At 40.2% G+C, this 23404-nt stretch overlaps 1 long non-coding RNA gene across 3 annotated transcripts in view; it reads right to left on the bottom strand.

The window, feature by feature from the left end:
• Positions 1-23404, bottom strand: part of LOC125329114 — a 324502-nt gene that overhangs the window by 159348 nt on the left and 141750 nt on the right. For all 3 annotated transcript variants that reach the window (XR_007205044.1, XR_007205046.1, XR_007205045.1), the window contains exons 2-3: positions 5707-5844; positions 5199-5282 (exon numbers count right to left, since the gene is read on the bottom strand). This is a non-coding gene — a long non-coding RNA (uncharacterized LOC125329114). The remainder of the gene's footprint in view (positions 1-5198; positions 5283-5706; positions 5845-23404) is intronic.

Raw genomic sequence — 23404 nt, 5'->3', positions numbered from 1 at the left:
TCCTGCTTATGCAGGATGATGATGAACACAACCTGCCTAGAAATTCATGCTTTGCTGATGGAATCTGACCAGAGAGAGACTGTGATATTTCTGAAATGTGTTTTGAATGGGGTTTTTTATTTCTGTCTGAGTACTGGGTTGTGAACAATTTGTGATGTACCTTTTTCTATGAACAGCAGGAATGCATTACCCAAAGGTTATTACTTCAAAATATGAAACAGAGCTCTGTAATCATCCTCAGTCATTCTCCTCCATGCGTGGCAATTTGCATTAACTGTGCATTTTTATTTTGATTTTTAGATACACAGTTGTTTACCATTTGCATTACATTTTATTTCTAATATCCACTGACGGGGTCTTGATCATAGTGTTGCATGAAATTTTGATTTACAAGCAATTCAGTATACATTTTCATGGTAGCAATTACAATATGTTTTTGAAGCTGACATATTTTTAGTGACTACTACTAAAGAATTCTCTCCTCCAAGTATCCTCAAAGCAAACCCCTAGTTCAATGTGAAAACCAAAATCAGTGGATTTCAGTAGAGACTTTCAGAGATAGCTAATATATATGTTTTATAACTGCTCTCGGTGAATTTTTCTTCCATTAACTTACCCATATATTCTTTCTAATCTATGTATAATTTTGTCATCTGCATGTATGTAAATATGCTTATTGGCCTTGACATTTCAAAAGATCCTAGCTGTATGCATGTTTTAAGGCAACAATTTTAAAATCTCAGTGCTCAATACTACAAGGTTCATGTTATGTGTGCTGCTTCTTTCCTCCAGGTATTGGAGACTCATCTGCTGAGAGTGACAACGTAATTTCTCTGAACACAGAAAGAGGGAAGAAATAAGATGCTTGGAAAACACTACCCCAACCATACTGAAAAGCGGAGTTACTGAAATGGCTCAAGACTACATTTCATCAAAATCTCAATCTCCTACATATTTTATATATCTAGTGAACGTTCATGTGGAAATCTCAGCATTTCTTGCTCTTCTTGTAGTCACCTGGTTGGCCTGGTTGGATTTTATGCACACTTTGCATCACAGATCATCTTGCCAAAACTACTTCTCAGATCCTGTTAACAAATTGGATTTGCAACCTTGTGTTACAGAACCAGAGAAAAAGATGTACAAAGAACCCAACAGTCATAATTTTTGTATTTTCAGAAAGGTTCTCAATTTAAGGAGTGTAATTCCTTATTTTTATTTCTGAGGTTCATAACATCCCAAATAAACCTCCGAAGGATTTGACCTCCGCTTGCACCAGTTTATGCTGGAATCAGATGGATAAGCAGAAGAGCTGTGGTTTTGTTAAAACTTAAGTATGTGCATAAAAACCAAACCCAAATCTGTGTCTGTAAATAGACTGTAAACAAAACCCTGCAAAACAAACTCCCACAGCATGAGCAGAGATTGTGTAACAGTGACCAGAATATTCTGTCACATTTCAAGAGCCATGAGCACTGCTGGTCATCCCCTTCTGAATGATAACTGCTGACTCCAAAGAGAGTTCTGCTGTTATCCCTGCGCCAAAGCTGTGCATACATCCCATGTGGATCTGCAAGCACTGAAGCTTCAGTAAGAGGCACATGATGCTTAACAAGAACTCAGGATGTTTATTTAAAGAGTAAAAAACTCATCCATTTTCATTGTTCTGTGAAATGTAGAGAAGACGGGAAATAGAGAGGTTGGCCTAGGTCTAATGCACCCATACGGTGTAGAGCAAGGCTTGGCCTAGTATCCCTGAAAGGCAGGGACAAAGGAGGAATGCTCATTCAAGAAGACACAGCAGCAAGATAAACTATTGAAATTGCAACAATGAGGATGAATTGCAGGGAACTCAAGAGATATTTGAGGGAAGAAAAAGCAACTAACTTGGATGCAGAAAGATTACAGAAAGTGCAATGTGTTCTGTGCAGCTGCTCAGAATCAATTAACTCCTCATGTGTTTGACCAGCACCTCTCCCATGCACAAGTGTCCCTGCACAGCCTGCACCAGCATCCCCCAGCAGGAGAAACTGTGGTGGAATGCCACTGTCAGCTCTGGAGCAGAGATACATTTAATCCAAATTTTATCCTAGACTGCTATCACTCTTTCAATAATATCAACATCACTACAAAGAGTTTTTGCAGCAGGTTGAACTGTAATATAGATAATGAGCTGCAAAATCTGGTATGCTGATTTCCAGCTTCAGTATTTTCCTCTTCTCTCTGGAATTTTGTAACTGAGACCTATTTCAAAATATTTAACTATGTTTTCACATTGGCCGTCAATGAAAGAGCATACAAGAATTTTGTCTTTCAGGATGTTAATTTTTTTTTAAAATGAGATGTTCAATGATAATGGTCATCTTTATAATTTTTTATAGCAAGTGAGATGTTAATCATAGATTAAGATTTGCTATGGGAGAAAAAACAGAGTATCCCTCTGTGGGCTTTATTTCTCCAGGGAAAACAGATTCTGCTTAATGAAAGTATGGAAGGGTCCTGAGTGTAAAGGCAAGGATTAAATAAAATTTTTTAAAATTGTTTTCAGAGCAAAGTCAAAATTGATAAATTGCTGCCTTTTCAGATATTTTGCTTTACAAAATTTCAAAGATTCTCCCCATGCCCTGGTGGCTGATGTTCAAAACAAAAAAAAGAACTCACTTTCTTGGCCTCTAGAGATTTCTAACAGTTCCCCAACTGCCACCCCCACACCCCTTCCCCCTGCCCTCTGTCTTTAGGGAAGATTTTATAAGTTATCAGCCTACCCCCTGGAAAGAGCACATATGTTATCAGCTCTAGGACTGCCCCTTCTTAGAGGTCCCTCATGATTCTGGCTCCACACCTTAATGGGGTTAACAACTTCATTTTCTGTAAAAAAGCATCTTCCAGCTACAATACCCCTTGCTGCATTTTGTTCTGAGCACTCTCATTCTCTTTTTCATTATCTTTAGTTTCATTTGCTGTGGCAAAGACTGTGCTGAAGCCTCACTCTGTTTCACTGTAACATTTCAAGGCTTTTAACCTAACCTGCCATGAAACTGAATTGTGGCTTTCTAGAATGTCCAGTTCCTCTACAGAACATCCTTCTGAGGCTGGCTTCACTGTGTTATCCATGCTCTAAGGATGAGATGCATCAAAGCAAATAAATCATGAATTGTCATCAGGCTACAGGGTTAAATCAAGCTGAAATGCACAGAATGAGGCTGTGACCAGCAGGATGTGGTCAGCAGGGAACTAGACCCAGGCAGCAGCTCAGTGACCATCCTGCTACCCCAATTGTACACCAGTCCACTGAAGCCATTACATTCAGTTTACTGGGTACCATCCACTCAGGCCGATTTGGGATTTAGAACAGCAAGAGCTGTTTTGATGAGAACAGATCTGGAGAGTGACTTTTGAAGCCTATGCAAAACTGCACTTTACCTATTGGGATTGTGCCCACATCAGTCTTTCTTACGTTTAAGTGACAAACTTACTGCTAAGTTTTGTATTTTCTTCATATGTGTACAGGAAAGGCTTCAGTAAGTTTTGAAACACTGGTGGCTGCTTAAGGGAGTACAATATCTTCTTTAAGAAATTACATTAATAATTTTCTAAAGAGGACCTAGGAATACTGTGACAGTTGTCACCATCCACTACTGTGCTGAGAGGATGAATCTAGAACACTAGAAGCAAAAAATTGTGCAGAAGGCTTGTAAGTCTTGAGTAACTGATATGTAACAAATCATGTTAAAACTGCTCCAGAGACTGATGTGTAATGTCACAGTTAATAAACTTATTTTCGTTGATTTCAGCAAGTTATACTTTGGGCATTACTTACTGGAAAAGAATGTCAGCATTAGATACTAAACAAATTAACTCATTATTCCACTTGGACTTTTAGTAAAAAGTAACCTGGTATGTTTGAATACTTTCTGCTTGGTAACTGAGAAGAGTATTCAAAGCTGAGTATTTGCAGTAAAAATTTATTAGCATCATCCTTTCAAGTCCTTACTCTTATTTCTAGCCATTTCCAGCTTTCTTAGTTCCAGTCTACATGTCTTCCATGTCCTATTTGAACTAAATAAGAACGCAGAATGGAGCAAAACGAATCCACTGTGGGATACCTACACATATGATATGTACATGTTATGCTTCTTGATTTAATTACACTCTCTTACCCTTTAACTGCACTCCAGTGTCTACATGAATGCTGGTCAAGAATTTCCCTTGTGCTGTCTTTGCCCTAAAATTCATATGGTTTCGTGATGTCCTCACACATAAAGGCTCACAGAAAACAGTAGAAGATAGTAAGTACATTTTGCAAAATATCTGCTAACCACAGCTGGGAGCTCTTCAGTACTGGGGAATCTTCTGAATGACACATGTACAGGAAACAAGTCTACAGTGAGTCTACGAAGTCATGGCTTTGGGCAAAGCTGTGAAGCAGATTTGAGGATAGTGAGAATAAAATGGTACAGGTTTAAATGAAGTGGGTGAACCCACACTGACACACAGATACACCTACCACGAGAGAGACTGGAGCAGATAGACTTTCCCATCCTAAGAAACCAATGACGAGACCTCTGGAGAAGGATACTATGGATGCTCAGAACAGGAACTACTTTGGAAATGACATCATTTGTACACTACGTGCTGACTGACCAAAACCTTAAGATAAAAGCTGTTGAAATTTTTTACAGTATTTTCTTGTTACTATTCTAATTCCTTCCTATGTGCAAAACTATTTCCGACTGTTACAGTATATAAAGAAAAGAAAGATTTCAACTTGTTTAAATTTTTTTTTGTGTAATTCCCCAGCAATGATAAAAAACAAATCTAAAAATAAACTTTGATATATAATTAGCTGAAAATGTAATTGCATTTTCAAAACCACTGTGGAAATCACCAGTTCAATATTTAGGACATGAAGCTCTGTGACTACAAAAAAATTAAAGCAAAAACAAAACAAAAGATCCCAAAAACAAACCAGCAAGGTCAGGAATGATTACTGCAACTCATTAGATAAGTATTCTTTCCTAGAGAGGCAAGTATTTTTAAAAAGAGTGTACAAGCACATTGGCTGTAATGTAATAATTTCAAATTCTTTCTTTTGGAAAAAGATAAATATGTTTCATGATTATTATATTCACTGTGCAAATAAGGCTTTATTCCATTGTGAATCCACAGAAATCGCTGCAACAATGTATTGATCTTACCTTGTAACTTCCACTCTGAATTGTCTGACCACGAGCGGGAACTGGAAAAGTAACCTCTGCCAGCACAGTCAGTCGCTGCCTCCACTGCCAATAAAGTAGAAACTCCTTGTCATTAAAAAGCCAGTGCCCCATGCATTTTAGGGTATTTAAAAAAAAACCCCAAACACCTCAGGCAAACTAGTGCAAAAACTAAAGAGGGAGATACTAAAAGACAACTGACCTGAAGATAAAAACCCTAATAATGTAAATCAATAAATAATTAAAATTAGAAACAGTAATAGAAAGGAAAAAAATTATGTTTCAAACTGCTGCACAGTAGTTTGAGATTTATTTTACCAGTTCTTGTTTCATAATGTATTTTAAAGTTTTTTTATGATGAATTTTTAACCAAGAAACACTTTTTCTGTAATTTAGCCCCCAGACATTTGAATCACCAACTTCCACTAGTATATTTGCATAAAACCAGCTCGTTTCTAAAAGTCATCTGTTTCAATGACTTCTTTCTCACCTGAAGTCACACGGCTCCATAGGGGATGTGTGAACCTTTCTGCTGCTTGGGGCCACGTTAGAGGGCTTACAGGAACATATTCTTTCTCTGTCCAAGAGATTCAGCTGATGGAGTGGTACAGAACACTGTGCAAAAAAACTGTAAGAGAAAAACAAGAGTTAGCACCATTAACTGAACAAAAAAAATTGTAGTCTGAAAAACAATGCATATATGTGTCAGGGAAAGACAAAAATAAGTAAGAAAAAGTAGGAATTTTGCATACTGCACATTTATTTACATATTGTAACAAAATACTGCCTTCCTCAATTCTCCTCAACACAGTGGGAGAAATATTCATACCTTAACCTCTTTTAAAATAAATGTTCACCATGTTTGTTTAATGTCTTTTACTATACTGGTGTAGGACTGTCATCAACTGGGCTATATTGAGAATTTAGAAATTTTTAAAATAAGATAAACATTAACATATAATGTCATCTGGTCGATGTTTTTTAAAATCCATCTTTAAAAAATAATAATATTTTGGCCTGCAAAAGACTAAAGACAAAATACAGTGCACTTTTCTGCAATTTCTACTGATCCTATTATTATTATTATTTACCCAACAGTTTAGAAAAAAAAAACCTGTATTTTTAAACCATTTCTTGATTCATTATTTTCAGAAGTCTCTTTCAGTGTAGAGAACTGATTTTCAGAACTTTGCCTATACCAAGACTATTAATCATAAATCAAGACAATATGAATTGGACAAGGCTGCTTGTATGGACTAATTTATCCTTACTAATAATTCCATTAAAAGACTCAGTTCTGCTTCCATTCCAGTGAATGAAATAATGTGTGAAGTGACTATGGAAACTCGAGACTAAACAAGTGACTAAACATAGAAGCCAGCCACGGGTGTTGTGATAGCATTCTGATCCACACCCACTGCACGGCCAAACTGCAGCAGAAGAGTTGCCTTGCCAGGCTGTACTAATGTACAGAACGGTACCGAACAATGGTGCCTGTGCAAAGCCATCTGAGCAGAGACAAATGCCAGCGGCTGCAACAGGATACAGAGATAATTATAATGATGCTATGAACCCATGAGTGTTCTTCCAACACAGTAAGAGCAGAAACAGCAGGAGTCTAAGAGGAATACAATGAGCATTGTTAGGGAAACAGCGAGTCCCATGTGAACAAATATTAAATGACGCAGTTCACCTGAGTGATTAATTAATTTGGGATATGCCAGAAGAACCCAAAGCAGTGGAGTGTGTAGGCAGAGTAAATCAAGTGCTCTCTCACAATACAGAGGAGAGGCAGTTAATGAAATCACAAGGCTGCATTTAAATACATTACAAACTGATTAACTGGATGTTTTAACACAACATTAAATTAACCAGGACAATTCACTGGAGGAGAAGAGTAAGAGATTAGAAAATGGATACATTTCAGTGACTGCGCTCACACTTACAAAGTGTGTGGGATCCCATGTCTGAGGAAGCAGTCAGCCGCTGATGAACACAAATGGGGATTTTGCCCTCTTTCTCTGAGCTGTGCATTAACCTGTGAGCAGTAAGACCTAGAACAATCCTACTGGTAGGGGAAACTCTAAAAAATGGCTAGCACGCTGTGCTGCTAAAAAGAGTTACCCTGTGTGAAGTGAGCTGTAACAGCTGGCCATGTGTCTGCTCTTAGACACAGCACTCCCAAAGCACTTAGGCTTAGCTTACTGCTCTTTCAGGAGGAAGGGCAGTGACGATCACTACAGAATGACTAAAACGGAACAGTTTAAATTGGTATTTCTTTGAACAGCCAAAATGCACAGACATAAAAAATTAAACCTGCTTCCCTACACACATTAAGGTGACAGTTAACATTGTGCTCAGAGACAAGTTAAGAAATTACTTAGGCTGCAGGACCAGCTTTGTAAAATAGTGAGGACTGCATATGGAAAATTGTCCAGCTGGATCCTGAGTTAGGTCTCAGACAGATGAATGCTGCAATAGGCCAGGGATTTGCCAGCTCTAGGCTGTCAGAGAAGGGCTGACTTCTACCCACTGTGAATACATGAACAAATCCTTACACAAAGCCAGCCTGAACTGCACGGGTCCCACTCCTGGGTGACTGCTCAAACCTCACAGGCATTTTAGTTTGCTGTTTCAGCAAAAACTTGGTATTTCACAAGACTTCAACAGCTCCCACAGACCTCAGGAGGGATCTACATTCAATCACTAGAGGCTGGGCCTAGTTTGTTCCATTTCCAAAGTTAATAGGAGTTTTATGACTAGCTGCTTTCAACAGTACCTTAGAGTATGCAAGTATCCAGGCCCCTGCCTGGACCCTCTGCCTATTGCCCCTTGGTAAAAAGAACAAGACAGCACTTTTACTAAGGCTATCGCTCCTGGGCCTGATCTTTCCTGGGTTTCAAGACAAAGCTGACATGCTTGTGAGAGGCAGCTAATGCCACAGGATAAATCAATTTTGAGGCATGAGGTCACAAAACTCCAGAGAACAGTCCTACAAACCTGAGCATGGAGGCCTCTGCCCAAGAGTAACACCATGTCAGCCTCAGGCAGCTAACACATGAGGAAACTGTGGTATCAATCACGAAATAAATATACCTCCCCCGGCAAAACCGGGAGATACTTATGTTGAGACAGACAGACAATCAAAATGATGGTGTTCCCATTGGATTTTTGAAATAAAGAAATGAATAGTGCCACTGCTCATCAGATGGAACTCTACACAAAAGCTGGAGGAAGCTGCTTGTTTAAATCAAACCTGGATTTCTCTAAAGGCCTCTCAGAGCTCAGCTGAAACACATGCAAGTGTTAAGTGTCTGGCTTTATCTTCTTAATCTGACAGGTAAAGAGGTGCTAACATCAGGATATAGGAACCTTACTCTCACCAACCACACTCATGCCTGATATCCAGTCCAAGACACAGACAGGCAGGTAGAGATTGTTTCCTGTGACTCCACTCACACTTGCCAGACAAGTCTTAGCCAATAAACAGTGGCTTGAACATTTAGAAATAAAATAAAAACAAAAAGCCAAACAAACAAAATCTTCAAACAAAAACACCCCCCAAAAAACCTGAACAAAAAAACCCACCAAACCCTCATTTCAAAAAGGTTATAGTTGAGGTTCTTTTTGTACATATTCTTTTTCCCGCTCAGGACTGTGAAAAGAAGTTTTAACAGGAGTATTAAGAAGTTTCCCTTTCAAGTTGCGACTGTCATATTCAATGAGAAACCATCTTCAGTCTACAGTGATTTCTTTCAGTTTAAAGGAAACAGAATAAAGGCAAACTCACTGGGATACAGCACAAAATTTTTATGTCTTGTTAATACCTCAGAAACGCAGAAGACAAAATGGCAGCAGTAGAAAACAAAATGGCTACTGTACCTCACAGCTCTAATGAGAGAGGCCCTTCCTGGAATACAGTCACATATGCCACATTTCATCATCGTATATGCCACAGAAAACCTAAGCTGTCTCTCATAATTTATAGTAAATGATATATTCTGCACTATTCTGCATTTTCCTACCCTGTAGTAACCTATAAACTTCCTGGGTTTGATGCTATCCCTCCCAGCCAGGCAATGCTGCCACTGCTGGCACCAGCTATGATATGGACCATCAAATCTATACCTGAGCTTTCTGATGCTCCACTACCAGTGCTGTTTACATCTTTTTCTCCTGGAAAAAACCTTTTGTCAACAGATTTGGTTTTTCTCTCTCCTCTCTCTACCTGTAACTATTCGCTGCCACTGCTCTTCAACAAGGACTCTGCATTCCTACATCATCAGGGTTAACACTGAGGCACCTAATTTTACCAGAGCTTTTCCTCAGGATCCTGTCACAGTGCTGGATCACTGAGGCCCAAAACCAGAAAAGGATCATTTATTCCCTCAAAGATACAACAGAGCAGACAGAAGAAGGATTAAAGAAAGAAAAAAATTACCTCACATAAATAGTAACCTTTTCCCGCCACTGCTGGAAGTGGCGGGAAAAGATTGCACGTGTGAGGCCGGCCTTCAGGCCACCCAGCTACAGCCTTTGTGTCAGAAACCCCTCAGCTATAGCCAGCAACTGCCGACACATTTTCTTTTCTCTTTTTCTCTTTTTTGTGGCCTTCTTTAAGTCAGACTTGTCAAGAATTACCTCTGAATGTTTGTTTTTCAGCTGAGAATACAAATCTTGCCCCCAGAAAAGCCAGCCATGTAAGAGCCCCCCCACTGCCCAGCACTCCGTGCCCAGCCCATTGCTTCCCGCCACTGCTCACTCCTGCTTTGCTCCTGGCTCTCAGCCTCTTCCGAGGTAACACCTTCCACTCTCACAAAATAATATAAAGCTGTATCAATTAAATTGAATTCAACCCTAATAAAAGATAGTTTCTTTATTTTCAATTACACAGACTTGGCTTTGATTTGCATTTGGATTCTTCGTTTCAAAATCTTTTTGTTCTGGCTGCTAGAGTAAATTTTAAATTAAAAGCCTTCATCTAGTGCTACTGGGTTCTGAAATGTAGCACTTCTGTCAGAACTAGGACATACATCTCACCAGTGACATTACACAACAAAAGCATTATTTTTCTCCCTTGCCTATCAAATATGCTCTTTGGGTATGGACTGTTATTCTTTGAAGAAATATCTGAGTGTCTTAAGTACATCTAAAACTCTGGCAAGATAAAATATGCAACGTATCAAAGAAAGACTTGCTTCTTATTCATTTTAATTAAAACATTTACTCACTACACTCAGATGTTAAGACTTTAACTTATTACACTGATGAATATAAATCTTCTTAGTTTTGTACACTGTAATAAAATGCATCCAGTGATCAATATGAAACAGGGACCAATCTTAACAATTTTGCAAATAATTTTAATAGTGCAGCTCTTGTTTTAATATAGCTGTATTTCTTTTAATGTTCATATCAATTTGCTCTATTTTATGTATGGATTGGAACTTGCATTTCACCTTTTGTGACACTCCTATGACCATTCAGAGCCTTCCTTGTTCTATTTGCCAGTCTTGGAATAGATGGAGCTTTATGAATTTGTCATCAACAGACATGGTCCCCTTGACTATTAAAATGTTTCTGAGAGTTAATGTCAATGAAAGAGACCAAAGAACTTGCAGTTAGGACAATACTCTCCTCTTTCTGAACTGCAGAATTAACTGTAATTGTCCCTCAATTTAGCATGTTTCCTTCTATTTCAAACTACTGAGAGATAAACCTGGAGAGCTTCTAGAGTAACATAATAAGGGGAAAATCAACAATAAGGTAAGAATTGATATAGTGGACATGCACTAAAGAAAGGTAAAAGTGGTAAGAGTTTTCAAAACAAGGTGCATAAACTCTTCAGAGTCTCATATTGTCAGATACAGTATTTCCTTATCTGTCTTCTTCCATCTACAAAGTGAAACTCTAAACCACAATTCCTCAGCTTTGTTTTGACAAAAATTGAATATGAGGCTTGCTATTTTTGAAAGAGTCGAAGGAGATCCTAAGTTACGTTTGTGCTGAACTGAAGATGCCAGGTCATTTTGCATTTCCCTGCTGTTTGCCTACTTTCTATTCTGCGGATGTAAAACCATGAACAGTTTGATGGACTTCAAGAATTCAAAGACTATACTGTAGTTTTGACCTTGCTATTGCTAAAAAGGAAGACAACATCTGTTTCATGTTTCCCCTGTGCAAGCTTTATACTATCAGTACTGAAAACTTGAGAAGCTCTATTAGTAAGTACAGTACCTAATTTACCCATTGGTTTTCAACACACTGGTGGGCCCACTTTCCTGTGGGCCAGAAAGAGTGGACAAAGAAAAGAAGAATTGTTGCAAAGTATTTTAAAAACTCAAACCAGCACCATTTATAAAACATGCTAAGAACTATTACAGCCATTGCCACACTGAGAAAACAGCAGACTTGCATTTCTTCAGTTTTACCCATGACATAAACAAAAGATGCCTGTTAATTGCATCGCAAGCAGCTAAGAGACACCTTGTACCCTTCACTGAATGGAACAATGAATAAAATCCCATTTATGAGGAAGAAGTGAGACAAAAGTGTGTAAACCAGAGTAGTACAATCTGTAAGCGAAACAAGTATTTTCAAATAAACTACTCCATGACCTTTGCCCATGAGAAGAAGGTTCAGAACTACTGAAACTATCGGAAACTTTGCTGACATTTCTTTCTGCCTGGACTATCCTCTGCACTCTGTGGCCTTTCCACCAGAGAAGAAAACCTTCATGCCTGTTTATAAGATCAGCTCCAAAAGGATAATCCAATATAACTCCCTGCCTTCCTTTGATCATTCTTCACTACGGTGTTATTGAGTCACCAAATATATTCCTGGTATAAAAAAAAAAAAACCAAACCAAATAGGAACTTCTCAACATAAGGGAAGTCTTTCCCAAATTCCCTTTAGACTCTAACATAGAAAGTCTGCCTTTCCTACTTATTTCAGCAGCGCAGCATTTCCATTTGTGTTGCCTCTTGCTTTCTAAAACTTGGCAATGTAAACCCACAATGTAACGCAACCTCTCTGCATCAATGAATACAGAAGATCAGCTGAGAATTCTGGGTTGAACATCCAATTGCCGGGGTTGCTGCTAACAAAACACTAACAGTTTTATCTTTGAGATGAAAGAGATTTAAGCAATTACAAGTCCCTGAATAAACACTTGCAGTACTTCTGCCCAGGCACATTATACTGCTTCATCAAACTCATGTATTTCACTAAATCTACTAAAATATTTTTCTGCAGCTTGCGTAGATCTCTTCCCGTGCATCTTCTACAGCCATTTCCCGGCTGAGTCTGCACGTGGACTCCTCGTTAGCTTGACAGGAACTGTAAATAAAGGCTGTAAGAGCCCACCCTGGGTTTGTAGGTGTGTATTTTCTTGCATTAAAAAAACTGAGAACTCAGGCTTTTCCTGAGTAATTTAAATTCCAAATAAATACTGACAAGCAGAAAGCTGATAAAATTGTCAGCTCATTATAAAAGCACAACTGAAATACAGCAAATACAGAAAAACATGATGAACAGAAACCTGCAATGTCCTTTATTCCCTGCCTCTTTCAACCCTCCCAAGTGTTCTTCATCTTTCCAAAATACGTTATCAGCTTTCAAACCAGGATAATAGTCCTCTGAAATGGTTTCATTTGCTGAATAATAATTCTTCCAAACATATTCAGCTGAGTTCTCTCACCAGGTATCTACTAAACAAACAGGAGGTTGAAAATACTCTTCTCTGGCAAGCAGTCTCATTTTCTTTCAAAAAAGGCTCATGCCCTCTCTCAAACAATTTTTTGAAAGATAATTCTCAACATGTGGGATTAATCATAGCCTGAAGCTTGCTTCTGACATGTGATTAACTATTTCTACCTGACTCAAAGTACATAGGCCAAAACATTCCAGCCTTGATGCTCTTCCCTCATGCCCTGTACCTAAAACTGCAGGATGGAAAAAGGAGAGGGACTGCACCATTCACACTTTGTAAGCCAAAGGCTAGGAAACAGTATGAGGGGCAATTTTTATAGAATTTGGTGATCTATTTTAAGAACTGTCCCAGAATTAAATTCCTCTGCATTTATCATGTCCCAAGGATGAAATTATTTACGCAGTCCATCAGATGCTATTACAAGGTTTCTCACATCATGAACATGGCTTATAATGCATCTCAAGCATGATACACACACTAACAATCTCGCTTGATGAAAGCTATCCTTATGCCTTTTATCATTCAAGCATGTTAATGAGTTCCCCTAAAAGATTACTGAGGAGTCTAATAGACTAAAAACCTATTTCAACCATTCTTTTAGAGTCTTTCAGTGAAGCAATGTGAACTTCTGCATCTAAATGATCCTTCCCTTAATAACTCAGGAATAATCACACCCTCTTGCACTTGTGCCAGGCCATTAGGGTATTTTAACAAATTAATGAATTTATCATTTCATGAGAAGCTGTACCAGGAGAGAAATCTTCCTTTGGAAAAAACAAATCTACCTTGCATGAAAGATGTTTGAACTGACGGGCTTAGACCCTCTTCTTCCAACACAGAGGTGTAAATGAGGAGACTGACAAAAAAATAAGTGTTAGCAAGAAATACCACAAACCGTTGCAATCAACTTCTCTTTGATCTCTAAGGTCATTTTCTAATAGAGTACTCAACATCAGTGGAAACATTCAGTTATTCAGAGGATTTCCTTCCAGTTAGTTGTTTGGATATGTCTCTACACCTCTTAAGTTCCAGGGAATGAGCAGGTTTTACCCTCCTACTTAATGGAAAATGCTTAATGTCTCACCAGAAGCCCTTTCCTCAAGAGTCAGAGAAACGAAAGCCTCACACAGACATTCTGGACCAACAAGCTGGGTCTGAAAAACAGCTCCACTTGAACTGACAGAGAGCATAATTCCGTAGAAGAGTGTGTCAAAAACTGCTCCCCACCTCCTTCATCAGTCCTCACAATCACCAGGATGAGCTAAGCACTCCCTGAGCTATTCCGCTGAAGATTTTTGCAGGCTACACATGGATGGAAAAAGAACTGCAGGCAATGCCAATGGCACACCCAAGATCCCTGCAGAGCAGGGGATGTCCATACAGTGCTTTCCAAGCAGAACCACCTACCCAGGCTGGTGGCTGCTCTGCCCCTGCTCCTCACCACGCTGTACCTAAAAAGCAGGCACCTGCATCTCTTCCAGCTCAGCGCTGGTTTGCACTGACACGACAAAGTCTTGCTTCTTTCCACAAGGCCATGCACAGGTTCCACCTGAGACAAGGAATTTTTTCACATGAGGGTGTTCTTTGGGTCCACCTTCCTGGCCTGTGTGACTGCAGGAAGTCATGCACATTCTTCTGCTTTTCTTTCCAGCATAGGCACATGAAGTCTGGAAAACTCTTTCATAAGGAGCTCTACTTTCTGCCCTTCCACTAGTTCAGTGACTTTCCTCTCTTGCCTGAATGTAGTAAGGAAGATTTAGGTGAAGATAAAAATTACAGTAAATTACATTAAGTTCTTAAACCTGAACTTCGTATTCTTAAACTATTTCTTTTCTCCCTCTCGTGATTCCTATCAGCTTATTTCTAATAACCAAATTATTTTCCTAAGAATAAAATGCTTAGCTATGCCCAGTAAGAGTTCCTTTGCCCTTGTCTAAGCTGCCATCAGACTACTTCTTTGTCTTCACACTTCCTTTATTCTATAATAGACCTTGCATTTCAAGTGCTTCAGTACTTTTTGTGTTCTGCTTTAAAGATCAAACTACAAATTAGTTTTATCATATAAAACGAATTCTTGCCACAAACCCAATATTATGTTTCTTTCTTCCAGTTACATTTCTAATTCTTTAGTCGTGTAATTTGCCCAAACCATTATCTTGTATTGACATAGTTGGCAAGCTGCACAATGCAAAAAACATTCTATTACTGCACAATTTTCAATAAGCAAGCTTTGCTACACTGAATTTTACATAGCCTGCTTGAGCAAGGTCAAAGCTGCATTTCCAGTTATTTCTTACATCAGTTGGTGTGATTAAATTGAAAATATAAATCACTGAGTTGTTGAGTCTTGAGCTATAAATAAAGACACTAATAGGCCATTTTCTGATCGTTTTCCTCTAGTATAGTGGGACTATTTGCCCAGGAACAGATTTGAAAAATATTGTAAAGATTTCAGATTATGTAGAACATTTTTTTTCTGACTCACTAATATTTTATTTCTAGATGACAACAATCTAGAAAGAGTTCATATCCAAGAAGTTCTTTTTGATTACTTCTTTGAAACTAGTGAGTGAAAGAAGTCCTTGCAAGCCCTCTGCAGTCTGCCTCTTCTGGACGTCCCTATGATAGATTTCAAGAGTCTTTTGAGACATGGGAACTACAACAGCCTCTTGTTGTCACTAGATACACTAACACACTTCTCAGGTATTTCATGTCTGATTATTGATATTGGTATTGGAAATCTGAAAAGGGAAACTTTCCAGCCCAATAACTAACAAAATGTAAAGAGAAATCAAATGAACACCATTATTCACACCTTTAGCTGAAAAGACAGGACAAAAAGCCCACAGATACTGGATGCTAAGCTGTGATCTAAAACCTGGGAAATCAAAAGCAAGGATGCACACCACAGTGCAACTTTCAGACAGGTCTAAAGGAGTCACCAGTGTTGCAGTGAATTTCTCTTTCAAAGAGATGGTAGCAGCTTGCCCACTGCTGACAGTGTTATTCAATACTTTTTTGCTGTATTTCCTCAGCTTCACCAGTCTTCAATTTGTTTGTAAATATATTTCCTTTTGGGAAACTTTATGAGGTTTCTGCTGAGCCACTTCTCCATCAGGGTGTGATCCTCCCAGACCTCCCTGACCTGCACCTTCTGCCCCCTTGCCATTGGGGACATTCTGTGTCATTGCCCAGCTCATTAATGAAAGCACTTGACAGTGTTGGCCCCAGAATCTGGGGTGTACAGTCCATCTGATCCATTCTCTGCGTGGTGCTTCCCAAAAGTACCCCTGAATCTAAATGTGGTCACCTGAGAAGTCAATAACATGCAGTCAAGAAAATTACAGCTCAGACTACTTTCTTGAATTTTACAGGAATGCTGTGGCATAGGCTGATATGATACATAGCCAGACTCCATTTCTCTGGGGCAGCTTTCTACTGCCTTAACCATGAAACTATGCTTTTTATCTTCCTGAAACTCTCACCATGCAGATTCAGCTGGAGTCTAGGCAGGAGGAATGATAACATCAATCTTTCTTATCACATGACATTGATTCATCCCCAGTGCTCTATAGGACACACAAACTGAATGTAAAACATCATGAAAAATCATTCAATTTAAAAGAATTTTATCACAAGGAAAGCATTTCAGAGGGGTATTTATATCTCATTAAACAACAAACTGCTGGGGAAAATAAGATGCTTTCAGCTGCAGGAAGTAAGCAACTGCAAGAAATGTGGCTACACACCTAGTGAAGGATTACTAAAACCAGCCTTCCTTCTAAACCAGAGCATGGTTTCAACCTGGGGGTATTCAAACAGGCTACAAATCAGCCGTACAAGCGTTCTCCCAACTCCAGTGATTAGATGGATTTTCTCAGATTATCTGCCAAAATTTAAGGTAACAAATCTCCCAGAGTACTTCTCTTTCTCAGAGTGACTCCTAAAGCAGATTGAAGGATGACAGATCCACTTTATGGTAATTTTAAAATTCTTCCACCCTGACTAGAGAGAGGTTTTAAAATACTTTCTCTGAAATGATAACAAAACCACAGATAGGAGGCCTCCATTTCTCTTCTAAAAGGTAGTTTCTGTGTATTTTTTCCTCATGGTGGAAGTGTTAGCTTGGAATAAAAGCACTAAGAGCCCAAGTCTTTGCACTAGAATATAGGAATTCTCCTTGCCTCTTTGCCTTCTTCCTTTCCCCCACTGTTTACAGAAAAAGAGCATAAAACCTGACCAATTCAGATGTCAATATTGTCCAAAAGTCTATTTCTGAAATATTCTGCCCTGTAAGTACCCAGCAAATTTTCATTTCCTTTATTTTGTTTTTGAAGTGTTTGCACTCCATCTTCAGTCATCTATTCTCTGAACTCCAGAATTGTTTACTGTGTCCTTTAAAATGAAAACATACCTAAGTTTGTCCAGAATCAGTCACTTTCCAAGTACACAGCCTTACTATAAAATATTTCACAAGTGCTCAAACTACCCTCAGTCAGCAGGACTACAGAAATATTTGTTACTTTGAGACAGTTGCATGATGAGATGCAACACAGTGAGATGATGACGGTCACTGAAGGAGAAAATAGCGTCTCTTACAAAGGACGAGGTCTAGAAAGGATTTATTACCCAGGTGTTTCTTCAAGGAAGCCCAGCACGCTCAGTAATGAGTTAAACAGACACTAATTTGTCTTGTGCTTGTGCTACTCCTTTCAAATGAAGCAAGGCAGGAACACCTGTCGGATTAAGGGATCAAAAGAGATACAGACATTTTTCAACTGTGTGAAATGGGCAAACTTCCCCTCTAACTAATGTACAGACATCTGGAGACCTGCGAGGCAGAGATCCCACAAACATCCTGAGCTCTATTACAATCCTGAACATAAAGAACAACAAATCATTTGAGCAAATTCTTCAGGGTTAAGTTTGTGTGTCTCTGGAGATTACTCTGAGAAGAACAACACACGTATGCAGCTTCTTCAAAGCAAAGAAGTGAGAAGAGAACATGTTTTTGCTGCTGAGTGATGTAAATAATGATGCCCTGGAATTAAACCTGAGCTGAACCTCCCCAATCTAAATTGATTCTTGTATGAACTGACATTCCATTGCTTTTGAGAAGCCAAATGTAAGATATTTATGAATCAGACAGATGTCTTCAATATCACAGTGCTGTCAGCAATCCCGCCTCTCTGATGTTTAATATTTCGTATCATAACACAGAGTATTTTCAGAGAGCTACTATGTGGTGAGAAACCTCAGAGGAGGAATCTTGGGCCACTGATGTCAATGACCACTCATGCTGTGCTCTAAAGGAACACTGGAGTGGCCATTTTGTGTAATACTGGCTACAGAATGCAAACTGAATTAAACAGAATTTGAAAAACATTGACTTTTGATGGAGCAGGATCAAATCTGGTTGTAAGAACACTGGATCTTTTTCTCTTTCAAATGGAAAAATCCTTCCCTGTTAAGACCAAAGGGAGTCTGGCACCTACTTTTGAAGGGATCACGCTGTCAACATTAACAGGTGTCAGGTCAACCACATTTCTCTTTGTGCAGCATTGCTAAATAAAAGTTTGAACAGCTATGTTTAATTTCACATTCCCCATAGATTAGCTGTTAATGCAGCAAAAAGGATTAGGCTGTGAATCAATAGTTAGATCTCAACCACCCTAAGGCTATTCCCTCAAAAAAACCCCAAAAAACCAAACCAACAACCAGTCAACCAACCGAAACTGAAATCAATTATTCTGTTTCCCTGCAATGAGCTCTAAGGCAGATTCCTCCTCTCATAGCTGAGTTACCTGCCTATGGATTGCCACAAAGGACAGGAACAAAGCTCTAGCTTTTCCTGGCACCATCAGACTTGATCACAGCATCAATAATTAAAACTTTCCTTGCTCAACTAATACCATCACAATAAGCTACAGAATGAAAAGGAAGAAAGCTTGTGAGCTGCATATTTACCTGACATAAACTGGTGTTGATACAGTTATTGAAGTTTAATGCAGTTCTAAGCTAAACTAAAGATACTGGAAGAAGAAAGAACTTCCTCTTGTGTAAATAAATTCTGACACAGCTGTAAATCTGATACACAGACCTGCCAAATGTGTTTTCCAATACCTTTAGAGAAAGAAGTTCAAAGATATCTTAGGGGCTTATGTCAAGTTAGGAATGCAGCTGGTGAAATGAGGGAAGGCACTGAAATAGTTTCAATTCCTACTCTGTAATCCAGGAAAATTGGTAAGTATCCTTTCTGCCTTCAAAGACAGTAGAAACATTATTTCATCAGTGTTGGGGTCCCTCCCCGCTGCCGTGTGGTCCTGGGAGAGGGGCCCTGGGGGGAGGCACAGGGTTTCCATGCCCCTGGTCAGCCTCATTCCCCATTGGTTGTTTTGTGTTCCCCTGCGCGGGCAAGGACCCTCGGGTCCCGGGATTGAGCAGTTCCTGGGCAGATCCCGGCCATGCGGCTGGAGAAATAAACATCTCTGAAACATCTACCAAGAATCTGTCCATAGGTATTTCTTTCCACGGGCCTCCTTGTTTGATACGCGTGTTACAGTATCCGCACTGTAACAAATGGTAGAGTAATGCTGGCAAGACAACGATCCCTAAGAACGAAAAATTCATGAGTAAAAACCACTCTAGATCTCTCTCTTGTCGCCTTGGCTTGGATATTCTCTCTGAACTATGGAAGACTCATGGGAAATATGGGTCTCTGAGTCACAGAAAGAATGTATCTAGAAGTTAAAGGAATCCTTGAACAACAAAACAAGAAAGTATTTGTTCCGGGAGATCTAGAACATTTTTTTAACTGGCTTTTCAAAAACTTCTTTTATATTTCTCGAGACTTACTTTTTGATATTAATCCTCCTGGAATTACTGGAATTAATCACGGGTATTTTTGGCACAAGATCTGGGATGAGATAAGGGATCAAACAAAACATGCACTGGTGATAGAACCTCTCTGTGCATCCCTTGTAATCAGTGAAGCTCTTGAGGAGCATTTGTATGGTCCCATTACCCCTAGAGCAGAGGATGGCCGTAATCCCGTGGCTGAGACCGCGCGGCCGCCATCCCGGGAGCACATGACTGCAGCCATGCCGGCGGAGGTGCCTGTGCTGTATGTGCCCGGCCCCCTCGGGAGCGCGCGCCTTATCGCGGACCCCATCCCTGTCTCGGGGTCCCCGGCCACGCGGCCGCGAGTGAGGGAGCGACGCCGCAGGTGCCGTGGGTGCCGTGGGCCGTGTGCAGCGGAGAGGCGGCCCCCACGAGCAGCCAGGAACCAGGGGTCGGCATGAAGCCCGCTCTGAGCACACGGCTCAGAGAGCCCTGTAGAGCAAGAAGCGGCGGTTTCCACAGCAACACGAGAAGCCGCACAGCGCCGAGCTGAAACAGGGCCGCTCTCAAAGCAGCATGGAGCTGGCAGAGCGGAACCGCTCACAGGGCACAGGGCCGGCGGCGATGGCAACGCGGGGCCGCGCAGAGCCCAGACACGCGCCGGAGAAGCGCCCCTCGGAAAGCGTGGAGCAGCTGCAACGTGGGGGCCTGGCCGAGACGTCGGAGTCGGCGAGGCGGCGGCCACGCGGGACCGGCACCCACGACGAACATGCAAACACGTGATAGGAGAAGTTATAGCAACGAAAATCACAGGAACTGTGAAATGGTACAATGTAAAAAACAACCATGGATTTATAACATGAGATGATACAGGGGAAGATCTATTCATCCATAGAACTGCCATTAAAAGGAATAACCCTAAAAATTACCTGCAAAGTGTAGGAGATGGGGAAGTTGTACAATTTGATATAGTGCAAGGAAAGAAGGGTTTACAAGCAGCGAATGTTACTGGGCCTGGGGGTATTCCAGTCAAAGGCAGCCGTTATGCACAAAATTATAAACAATATCCATCCCAGCAATTTCCCTACACACAGCCTACTTTCCCCTTTTACCCTATACCCAATATGAACCCTTTCCTAGGTTTACCCCATCCCCAGTTTATTCCTAATCCGTTTTTCACCCCATGGCTTCCCTATACAATTCCCTTTCCCTACAACTCCTCTCCGATGCTGAGGGGGGGATGAAGACAGGGAGGGAAGAAATTAAACCCTCTCCTGCCTCAGTTTCCCCACAAAGCATGCCCAGAGAGTCCCATCTCCCTTTTGTCAGCCTTAAGATGTTCCAGACAATCTGTTTGGACATTTAAAGACTCAGGAGGGTGGCTTGTTTTGTTTTGAAACTGTTCTTGTTGTTTTCAATCTTAAGTTTCAAATCTCCTTTTGTTAAAAATAAACGGGTGAAATGTTGGGGTCCCTTCCCCCCTGCCGTGTAGCCCTGGGAGAGGGGCCCTGGGGGGAGGCACGGGGTTTCCCAGCCCCTGCTCAGCCTCGTTCTCCATTGGTTGTTTTGTGTTCCCCTGCGCGGGCAAGGACCCTCGGGTCCCGGGATTGAGCAGTTCCTGGGCAGATCCCGGCCATGCGGCTGGAGAAATAAACATCTCTGAAATATCTATCAAGAATCAGTCCATAGATATTTGTTTTCCACGGGCCTCGTTGTCTGATACACGTGTTGCAGTATCCGCACTGTAATGCATCAGCTCTGTATTGCAAACTAAGTTTCTTTTAGAGTTTCCTTCAATTTTATGGAAACATGAAAGCTGTTTTGGTAACAGTTCCTTTTGGCACACAGCATTAATTATGCATTTACACTGGCCAGCCATTTATTGTTTGATTTGTTCCTGTGGCCACACAACATGACTTCCCTAACTTATGCTAAGTATCTCACGTGAGACCAATTTGAATTTTGGAAACTCATCATCATTAATATCCATTTTCTATTTATAAGACGGTATTCATTAAATGCCTACAGTTATTATGTCCTGTATTATGCTGAACTACACTATATTATATATTTTATATGTACCTACACCCACACACTCTATACGCTTTTTTTCCTCTTCCCTACCAAAGTATCACTTACCAATCAGTTTATTTTCATATCTAGTTTTCTTTACTATTCTATTAAACCCTTGAAAGCTGCACGCTTGTTAATAGGTGCTACATGGATATTAATAGCAACTGATATCAAAGCCACCAGGTCAAATGAATGCTTACTTAAGATAGCACTGTTTGTCACCAAGATAAAATGCCTTGTTAACATTATGCATAAAATCAATTGATTTTAATTTTCTGGCATCTGTTTCAGTTCTCCTCACTTATTAGTGACTAGCTTTCATGGCTCTAAGGGAAAATTACTGAAAAAAGATGTGCTTCATCTCCAGCTAGAGCTAAGCTGCTGGGAAAATTTTCAGAGGAGCAATGGTTGCTCAAAGACTTGAAAGTTAGACAAAAATTCAAGTACAGCACTGGAAATCCCAGTGACTCATGAATGGTACCATTTGCAGGATCCCATATGCTCCACATACAAAGTTCCAGCCCCAATTATAAGACCTGGAAACACTCTCAAATTCTCTATCACATGCACAAAACCACCACAGATGTCCAGCTAAACTTTCTGGAACTGCAGCACTGCAGTGTCAGAGCCCCCACAGAGCACGTATTTCAACCTACACAAACATGGCACCTGCAATAGCCAGGCTTCCTCTGGGCAACTCTACTGGAGCAGCTGAGAAGTGCAGCTGGAACTCATGTTCTGGAATAGCCTGAAGCAGAACAAATATGGTGAGAAAGGTAAGTACGATTTCCTGAAACGCAGATTACATGAGCTTTAAAAATGTTGTTTCATTTGTCCTGGGTCTCAGGGAGCGAGAGGCAGCTGGGAAGCACAGGTAGCAGAAGACTGACTCTGCTGATTAGTGCAAAGCAGAAAGTCAGAGCCAAGGACATTTTCGGCCAGTCACATGCAGATGGACCAGCAGCTATGAAGGAGCTGACAGAAGGCTCCTACAACAAATTCCTGGGAGTCTCCAAACTGAGGAACACACTCAGATTCCAAGGGGAGAGCAGTGGGAAGGACTGCCTCAGATGCTTTTTAGTAAAAGAATACATCTTTATACTTGCAGAAAAGAGGGAGAATCTTGTGAAATAGTGAATAAATAGGGCAAAGGTGGGTAGTGGACCAAAAGCCGAAGAAATGATGTAAGCCCAGAGAACTACAGCCTAGCTTGGACAGGTTATCAACCACGGTGAAGTCTCAGTGGAAAAGGCAGACTGCCTTTAATAGACATTGAAGAAAATAAGGATGGAAATTCATGGTGCTATCAGCAGGGTTCAGTACGGCCAACAGTGAACAGGTTAATAAAGGCATAGTCAAGGCAGTGACTATCTGTAAAGATCCTCAGTAAATAAGGAAGTTGATTCTAGTAATAGTGTCCCGAAAGATATTATAAGGATTTCAGAAATATCTTGCCTGTGCCAAAATTTTGTTTTTCTTGGGAAGATTCAAAATGTAGAAAGAGAACATTTCTATTCTGCTTTTTGAAGAGAGAGAGAGAGAGAGATGCTGTAACAAATGCTGT

Source organism: Corvus hawaiiensis, chromosome 8, assembly GCF_020740725.1.
Source record: "Corvus hawaiiensis isolate bCorHaw1 chromosome 8, bCorHaw1.pri.cur, whole genome shotgun sequence".
NCBI classification, from domain to species: domain Eukaryota; kingdom Metazoa; phylum Chordata; class Aves; order Passeriformes; family Corvidae; genus Corvus; species Corvus hawaiiensis.
The sequence above is the reverse complement of the archived record's forward strand: the minus strand, read 5'-3'. Positions and strand labels throughout refer to the sequence as shown.